Consider the following 9,323-nt stretch of genomic DNA (forward strand, 5'->3'; position numbering starts at 1 on the left):
GAGAAATTCGTGGCACAACTTGACTAGAAGAAGGGATCGGTTGGTAGGACATATTCTGAGGCATCAAGGGATCACCAATTTAGTACTGGAGGGTAAAAATCGTACAGGGAGACCAAGATATGAATACACTAAGCAGATTCAGAAGGATGTAGGCCGCAGTACGTACTGGGAGATGAAGCAGCTTGCCCAGGATAGAGTAGATGTGGAGAGCTGCATCAAACCAGTCTCAGGACTGAAGACCACAACAACAACAACAACAAATGGTTGTATACACATTATGTTTTCCTTTTATTGTAAATGTGAAATAAGCTGCAACTGAATGTTGGTATGTGCACAATTCTGTTATTATACTGAATGTCATACATATAAACTAAGATTATAACAGATCATAAATATATGTCGTAATTTGACGTTATTGCGAAATGAATAGGAGTGGTTAAATAAACTGCTGTGCATTGAAATCGAAATGTTGTAAGTCGTTTGTCAAAGCTTTTGAAAAGATAATTGGAATCATAAAGAAAAGAAGGAACGTAGCCTACATTTCCATTCGTCTGCAGCCGTTAATAGGCGTCTGTGCTCGTCAGTGACACTATCTACGTAAGTAAATAGTTGTCCACCTGAAGAAGAAGGCGTGAACCATCGAAACGCATAATGGCAAAATAAATAACTTGAACTGGATCTGTTTTGCTGGTGACCGCACAATTAAACTGAAAGTGGACACACGAGAGGTCGCGCTAAGGTGAACCCTCCGCGCCTATGGGCGGGCGCGCAGCAGGTGTGGCTCACACAGCTGCAGCCACGCAGCAGCCTCCGGTGCAGTCGGGCGGGGCCCGCGTGCCCGTGCTGGTGCAGAGCGCGGAATGCTAATGAGGACAGACACCTGGCGGCGCGTGTGCGGGCCCGGCCGTTCTGTGATTAGCACCCTACCGTGCAGCGCCGCGCAGCGCAGCGCCGACGCCTCCCGCTGCGACGGCCAATTTCCGGAGGGGCTGTCTGTAGTCGCCTGCTACAGCCGAGTGGCAACGCTATTCACACGGGGAGGTGTTACGTCACAGAGCTGCTGAATATGTTGCGTGTACGTCACTAGCGACACGAACATGGACAGTTGCGGATGTAAGAGGGTGAGGTGGTTAGGGTTGCCTTGGTTCATGGGGATCAATACCGTCACCCAGCCCTCCCCCCTCACCCAAATGTTTTAAAAACATTTCGCTAAGAGCGTTTATACTTTTGGCCGTACGAGTTTTTTTTTTTTGAAATGAAGTGGAAAGGATACAAAGGGTTTCGAATGTTGTTGTTGTTGTGGTCTTCAGTCCTGAGATTGGTTTGATGCAGCTCTCCATGCTACTCTATCCTGTGCAAGCTTCTTCATCTCCCAGTAACTACTGCAACCTACATCCTTCTGACTCTGCTTAGTGTATTCATCTCTTGGTCTCCCTGTACGATTTTTACCCTCCAATACTAAATTGGTGATCCCTTGATGCCTCAGACTATGCCCTACCAACCGATCCCTTCTTCTAGTCAAGTTGTGCCACGAATTTCTCTTCTCCCAATCCTATTCAATACCTCCTCATTAGTTATGTGATCTACCCATCTAATCTTCAGCGTTCTTCTGTAGCACCACATTTCAAAAGCTTCTATTCTCTTCTTGTCCAAACTATTTATCGTCCATGTTTCACTTCCATACATGGCTACACTCCATACAACTACTTTCAGAAAAGACTTCCTAACACTTAAATCCATACTCGATGTTAACAAATTTCTCTTCTTCAGAAACGTTTTCCTTGCCATTGGCAGTCTACATTTTATATTCTCTCTACTTAGACCATCATCAGTTATTTTGCTCCCCAAATAGCAAAACTCCTTTACTTCTTTAAATGTCTCATTTCCTAATCTAATTCCTTGAGCATCACCCTACTTAATTCGACTACATTCCATCATCTAGTTTTGCTTTTGTTGATGTTCATCTTATATCCTCCTTTCAGGAGACTGTCCATTTCGTTCAACTGCTCTTCCAAGTCCTTTGGTGTCTCTGACAGAATTACAATGTCATCGGCGAACCTCAAAGTTTTTATTTCTTCTCCTTGGATTTTAATACCTACTCCGAATTTGTCTTTTGTATCCTTCACTGCTTGCTCAATATACAGACTGAATAATATCTGGGAGAGGCTACAACCCTGTCTCACTCCCTTCCCAACCACTGCTTCCCTTTCATGTCCCTCGAGTCTTATAACTGCCATCTGGTTTCTGTACAAATTGTAAATAGCCTTTCGCTCCCTGTATTTTACCCCTTCCACCTTCAGAATTTGAAAGAGAGTATTCCAGCCAACATTGTCAAAAGCTTTCTCTAAGTCTCGAATATGGCGGAAAGTCATATAAATTGCAATCTGTGTTTCGCACAATGTACTTTGCAGTTGCTAGCCGATGTGGATAGGCGTGCGACATTATATACCTATTATTGGTTGAACATGCCTACATCCAACAAAAATCCGATAGGTGTCGAAGAGCACAAGCAGGACCAGGAAGTCATAGCTTACAAGGAAACCATTCGGTAATCGTAATTTTGTAATTTCTTATAGCTAAGGTACATGAAGCTCAGATCTCAAATTTTCCAAAGCAGTACAGTGCAACAGTCAAAAATTCTCTAGAAAATCGAGTTTCAACGTCTCCGATCATCTTTAATAGGCTGAAGGAAGGTCAGTTTATCCACTGGCATTGTGCCTCTGTGTTGAGAAACTTGCCTGCCCCACAGGGGCCCTGGGTTTGATTCCTCGTGCATACTAATTTTTAATCAAAGCTGCATGTTGCACGACCATTTCCGTAAAGCATAAAACACATGAAGATGGAAAGAAATCTGTATCGATTGCGAGTGATAATAGCTGGAAGGCTATTTTTTTCGTTCTGTTCAAATTCCTATACCATTTAAATATATAATTCATCAAATACATGCCAATTAACAGAAATTTAATTGCAGTTCTTATGAGAACTAGCAGATAGTGTTATATCACAAGGAAAAATTCAGTTTTCATTGCAGAAATAAATTTTTTTATGACTGCTGTTTTATAAACGATTGTTATTGATTGTTTGGTTATAAAGAAGCATTACAATTATTGTTTTTCATCTTTATGTATTTTAGGCTTCACGGAAATGCGCTTGGAACATGCACCAACGTTTAAAAATGTGCATTAGTCAACAATCTAACAAAGGCCCACTAATACCAAATGAAGATTCAACCTCAGTTCCATACTGCCTATCTATCGATATAGTGATCTCACTTTAGGCTATTAAATACGGTCGCAACACTTCACAGACGTTCTTCTCAAGACTTTTTGAGAGTTGAATCTAATTGCATTCGGAAATAGTAATTGTGTTCTGAACTCCACGTATGACATATGTATTACCATGTCACCTCCTTCTTAGTAAGGCAAGACAGGAAAACGAAGACATCACCTAAGGAAATAATAACGGAAAGAATGACTCCTCAAAGAAGGCAGTTATAACGTGTGTTCATTGTTTATTAACCTTTTGACGGAATGTTACTTCATTAGCAGCACTGTCCCGCTCCGCAGGTAAGTGTCACTATAAAGATGTCAATAAGTGCCTAACTACACTCATATATGGCATGTGGCGCCGGTTCTCCCACTACATCGTTCATGTTGTTCTTCTCAGCCACTATGACTGGACATGAATGTGAAATAAAGTTGTGAGCCACAGTTTTAAGGCAAACTAATATTGATACAGTGAACGTAAGTAGCGTTGCCGTCTCTTCAAACTTTAATAGGTGGTTACTGTGATTATACGTTATTACCCTCCACCCTCTCCTATACACCTTGCTGCCTTGTTGCCAATTTGTGTAATTTTAGAAAATGTGCTGGAGAACCTCATCTTCTCTATCAAGGTAGAGGATAAGGAAAAACATGTTACAAGGGTGACCGAACAATTCCCCATATTGCTGGTAGAGTGCAGCCTTTCTTCGCCGTTAATTAGGAGGGAGAATGTAGTGAGCCTGTTGCTCTGGCCAACTTTTATCCCCGCGAAACATCCTCGGTGCTCATTACGTAGGAGACAGAATGGACCTAGTGATGGCTCGGAGACGCTGGACTGAGAAGAAGTCTCCGCCCCATCCGGCACCGAATACGTGATGTGCAGGGCCGTAGAACCATACCCATGAGATCATCGCGGAGCGGTTTTTCACTATAGTTAAATAAATGTTCGCTCAACTTCATTAAAGTTGCTTTCCACCAAATTTGCTATCTATACAAGTATTAATTCTTTTATTTCATTCCAAGTTCACGGCGCTGTAGAAGTTTACTGGTCTGTGGGTACGTACACTTTCTTTCTTTACTAAATTTCACCGTTCCATAGTACGGCACCATTCACGTACAAACAAATTAATGACGATCATTTTAGTTTCTATGCATCATTTAAGGCAGAACAGATGAAAACTGACACACGTATATACCGAGCGCTCACGGGATTTTCCATGATGTGCGATAGAAATGGTCAATCCATAACTATTCTGACTCCACCAACAATCCACAGCTACTTCCATTGTGATCACTTTAGCCTACAGGCACAGGGGGAAAGGAGGAGAGGTGAGTGATGGGGCGGCGAGTAAGAAAGCGTATTGATACGTCTACATGTCTGCAGGCCTGTGTTCAGAATCGTACTGCTAAGAGAAATACTGATAACAGTGCGTTCACGTAACGATTTTATATTTTGTAAATAAAAATGTGAATGTCGTGTGACTAGGGCCTCCCGTCCGGTAGAGAGTTCGCCGGGTGCCAGTCTTTCGATTTGACGCCACTTCGGCGACGTGCGCTTTGATGGAATGAAATGATGATGATTAGGACAACACAACACCCAGTCCCTAAGCGGATCAAATCTCCGACCCAGCCGGGAATCGAACCCGAGCCCTTAGGACTGATATTCTGTCGCGCTGACCACTCAGCTACCGGGGGCAGATATCCTGTAAAGTACGACGTTGAGAAAGTTCTCAAAGTTTGTTGCTAGTATAGCCTTTAAATCAGTTGCATGACAAAAGTATTTCTCATATTTTTTGAAGAATTTTTTTCCAGTTGCTGCATCTCTCAGAAAGGCAATTTCTTGGGAGTTATAATAAAGGGATGTAGCGAGTACTGACGCAACACAATTATTGTTCTTATAGCGGTCTAATATTTTATATTTTTACTGTAAATTTTTAATTGTTAGACCTTTGGAAAGTTAAAATTGGGGTATATTTAGGTTCGGAATGTGTGTGTGTGTGTCTGTGTGTGTGTTAGAGAGAGAGAGAGAGAGAGAGAGAGAGAGAGAGAGAGAGACAATGTAAACTGGGAACTCCGCACACACACTCCAGAAACCCAACGCTGGATCCGCGGCTCAGCATAGAATATAAGGTATTTACTGTAAATGATACACCATCCGAATACGGAGTCCTTTTCTCCCACAGCCAATACAGGCAAATCCCACACGATGTGATGTATCCAAAAAACTCCAGAAACGTGACATTATTGTTACTGAACAGAATGCGTTTGAGGAATTCCCCAAGGTTTACTTCTAAGACCACTATTATTTATTTTATGTGTAAATAACCATCAGTTTAGCTTCACTGCAGTTCATAAGTGAAATAGATATTCTTGATGATCACACATCGAGTGAAGACAGCAGTTGGTAAACCCCAATTGGCCTCCTCTCTCTCAATCAAACAAAACAAGATCATGCTTTCGTTTCTGCAAATCAATGGATTTAATGTAAGTGAGGATGTAAAATCTTGTATTTATTCTCTCTATTTATTGTCTACACGACAGTAAGCGTACACTGCAGATAAGCGTTTCTGAAAAAGTTATGAAAAAGCGAATAATATAGGATCGCACAAAAGAGCCAATGGATCTCTTTCTAAACTGAAACAAGCCAAACGTGCTTGATGACCTAACAAAAGGACTTTTATTTAGCCGCAGGACTGAGAGAAGTGGATAGGCCTTCAAAAGAGACTATAAGAAGAACAAAATTAAAAAGAAGAGTAATTCTGCACTTAGGTTATGATGAGGGAACTACATTACGAAATGAGACCCTAAAAGTACTAGATGAGTTTCTGTTTTGGACAGCAAAAAAACTGACGGTATCAGAAGTAAGAAGCTTATAACATACAATAGCTAGTTAAGCTTTCGTGACAAAGAAGAAAACGTTAACAATTAATTTTCAGAACTTCATTATGCATAAGTTATATAATTATTGACTGAATTTAAAAATTAAAAAATGCCGTTCTAATCTGCTGATTAAGACATATAACCTTATGTTACGGGTTTAACACAGTAAGAAAAGCATTACTGTTAGGAACTCTGTGTATGTCTTAAGGCAACGAAATCGAAATCACGGTGTACAAATACCCGGAATTTATTCATCCATTACGTGAGAATGAGAACACTTGACTACCTCCATCAAGCTTTAAACTTAATTTCATACCTGTAAGAAAGTTTTTCTCTTTTGCAAGACCCACTTTTTTATTGATAACTCTATTCACAACACATTTTGCCGACAGTATCACATATACTACTCAATGTATCTGTAAAATTATATCAATGTACGAGACATAGCTCGGGAGATAAACACTGAGATACAAACACTGATATGAGCGTCAGACAAGCTTTTGCTTGAAAAGGAACGCAAATTAGACAAACTACACTCATCTATTACTTCATAATTAGCGACTTCTAACAAACTTTAAACATAAAGTTGAAAGCTATTCTGAACTTCTTCTCGCCTATTTTCTTAACGTCAGATATTTAACATTTAATTTATTCGTAAAATAATCCGAAGTTTGAAGCCGTTTTCTACATTCTTTAAAGAAGTCGGGATTTACAGGTTTCGTTTGAAGGATGTGGTAGATAGATGGGGAACATCAGGAAACAACAGTGAACAGTTAATTTAGTAACGGAGATAAGTGTGATGCGCAAAGATTCTAAAAATTGTCTCCAATAAACTGTCAAGCTCGTATACTTTCCGTTTATAAAGAACGCACTTGTTTAGGATAAAATTGTATAAAAGGCTGCATAAACTCACTCTTCGAACAGAAAATCGTAACAACTACTTAAACTTCCCGTGACATTATGTATTTTCAATAATTTCTTTCCCTTGTATTTATTTTTTTTATTTGCTATTATTTCTCTGGTTTGCTGACTAGAAACAAAAGCAGGCCGAGCAATTACTACTATAATCCTACACACACCAGTAGGAGAAGAAAAAAGTACATAGTGAAATACTGCTACAAACAAAAATTATTGTATATCGAGAGCCTAATTTAAATTTAAGTTAAAACTATCATTTGATCCTGATATAAACCCCAATACACACCTTTTACCAAAGCATAAACTCATGAGCTTCATCTCCGTGACAAATGCTGCTTCTTCCCAGATGCGCTACGTGCCAGTATATACCACGTATCTTCTTCTGTGTATAATATTTCTTTGCATTTAATTGTATTGGCTTGATATATTTCTCGGTGGTTGTCTTGCACTTTATGCAGACTACGACCTTATGGTATCAGCTAGCACCTTGAGTCCACTGAGAGGGCTCTCTCTGTCCCCCAATTTCTGGAGGCTGCTTCCGGAACGTTACGTCACTCTCATGTTCCCCACTTATATCCGAAACGCACAGGGAGTGATTCTCTAACCTTACCCTCGATGGGTTCTCCATTTATCCGCATCGAACGCGCACTTGAATCTTATATACTAGTTTGAATTAGTTACGGAGATATTTTTATGCGTCACATTTTTCTTAACACTATGTGTAGCCTACAGTATAGTGGATTTTGATTAAGGAACTATACAGACAACATCATTCTTCGATACTCTTGAATAACCCGTGTAGAAGCAATCTCTTCTATTGTGTATGTGAGTTTAGATATTTAATTCTTGCTGCTAACAAATTATTACAATTAAAAAAAAAAGATTCTGTGATTTATTCAAGAGAAAGAGCTTCACCAACTGAGCAGGTCAGTAACGCATTGGTCCACCTCTGGCCCTAATGGCATCAGTTATTCGGCTTGGCATTGATTGGCGGAGTTGTTGGATGTGCTCCTGAAGGATATCGCGCCGAATTCTGTCCAACTGGCGTTTGAAATGGTCAAAATTCCGACCTGGTTTGTGGGGCTTGTCTATGATGCTCTAACCGTTCTCAATTTGGTAGAAATCCAGCGACTTTGCTGGCCAAGGTAGGGTTTGGCAAGAACGAACACTACCTGCAGACACCCTCGCCATATGCCAGCGGGCACTATCTTGCTGAAATTGAAGCCGAGGGTGGCTTCCTATGAAGGGCAAGAAAACGGGGCGTAGAATGTCGTGGAAAGGCCGCTGTGCTGTAATGTGGCCGCTGATGATAATCAAAGGTATCCTACTATGAAAAGAAAAGGCACCCCAGATCATCACTCTTGGTTGGCGGACCACAGGGCGGGCGACAGTCAGGTTGGTGCACCAAGGCTGTCTGGGTTGTCTCCAGACACGACTTCTCTGGTCATCGTCGCTGATTTCGAAGCGGGTCTCATCACTGAAGACAATTCTACAGCGGTCAGTGAGGTTCCTCGTCGAACTGCCCTCCCGTTTCAAGAGCTGCTCCACCTGCATTGTTCGAAGCTGTCACGCACTGTCATCTATAAAAATGATGTCTGGCCAGAGGTACCCCTGGAGCTCATAGGGATGGAGTACAGTGTCACAGTGTCATTGACGATGAGTGTACCGTGCTCAAAAATATGGAAGTACTAGGGCTGGTACTCCCAGGTAGCGGTTTTATTTAAATTACCAGTAATATGGTTTTTGGTTTTAAATTACGCAGCGCGTAATGAAGTATTGAAAGTTACACAGACATTGGTATAAGCTGTTTAGTAGAAAGTGTTGGAAAGTAATTTCTGTCCTCAAATATAGGTAATGCTCAGTATTTTTTCAAGAATTTGGTTCTGTCTTAGTCAAAGAAATCAGATGCATGTATTAAAAAGATAAACCTTTGTTATCCCACTATCAATTTCTATTTCAGCCACAAAACACTTCACATGTTTCCCAAATGTTGCATGTTATCAGCTCATTTTTCGGTTTAGTATTTATAGTCATTATCATTTACTATATTCGGCTGTAATATATAGGGTGTCTCATAAAAAATCATCCGATTTGGCACGTTTACATTTCTTAAACTGATAAACGTCAACAATGAATTTTGCTCTTTGGTGAACGGAAAACTCGAAAAGTTTTATTTCATACCTTTCTTTTCATAGGTGTTCAATACGCCCCCCCCCCTCTCCCCCACCCCTCGCCTTCACATCTTGAGATGCACGGCGTATG

This window comes from Schistocerca americana, chromosome 5 (assembly GCF_021461395.2).
Source record: "Schistocerca americana isolate TAMUIC-IGC-003095 chromosome 5, iqSchAmer2.1, whole genome shotgun sequence".
Classification (NCBI taxonomy): Eukaryota; Metazoa; Arthropoda; class Insecta; order Orthoptera; family Acrididae; genus Schistocerca; species Schistocerca americana.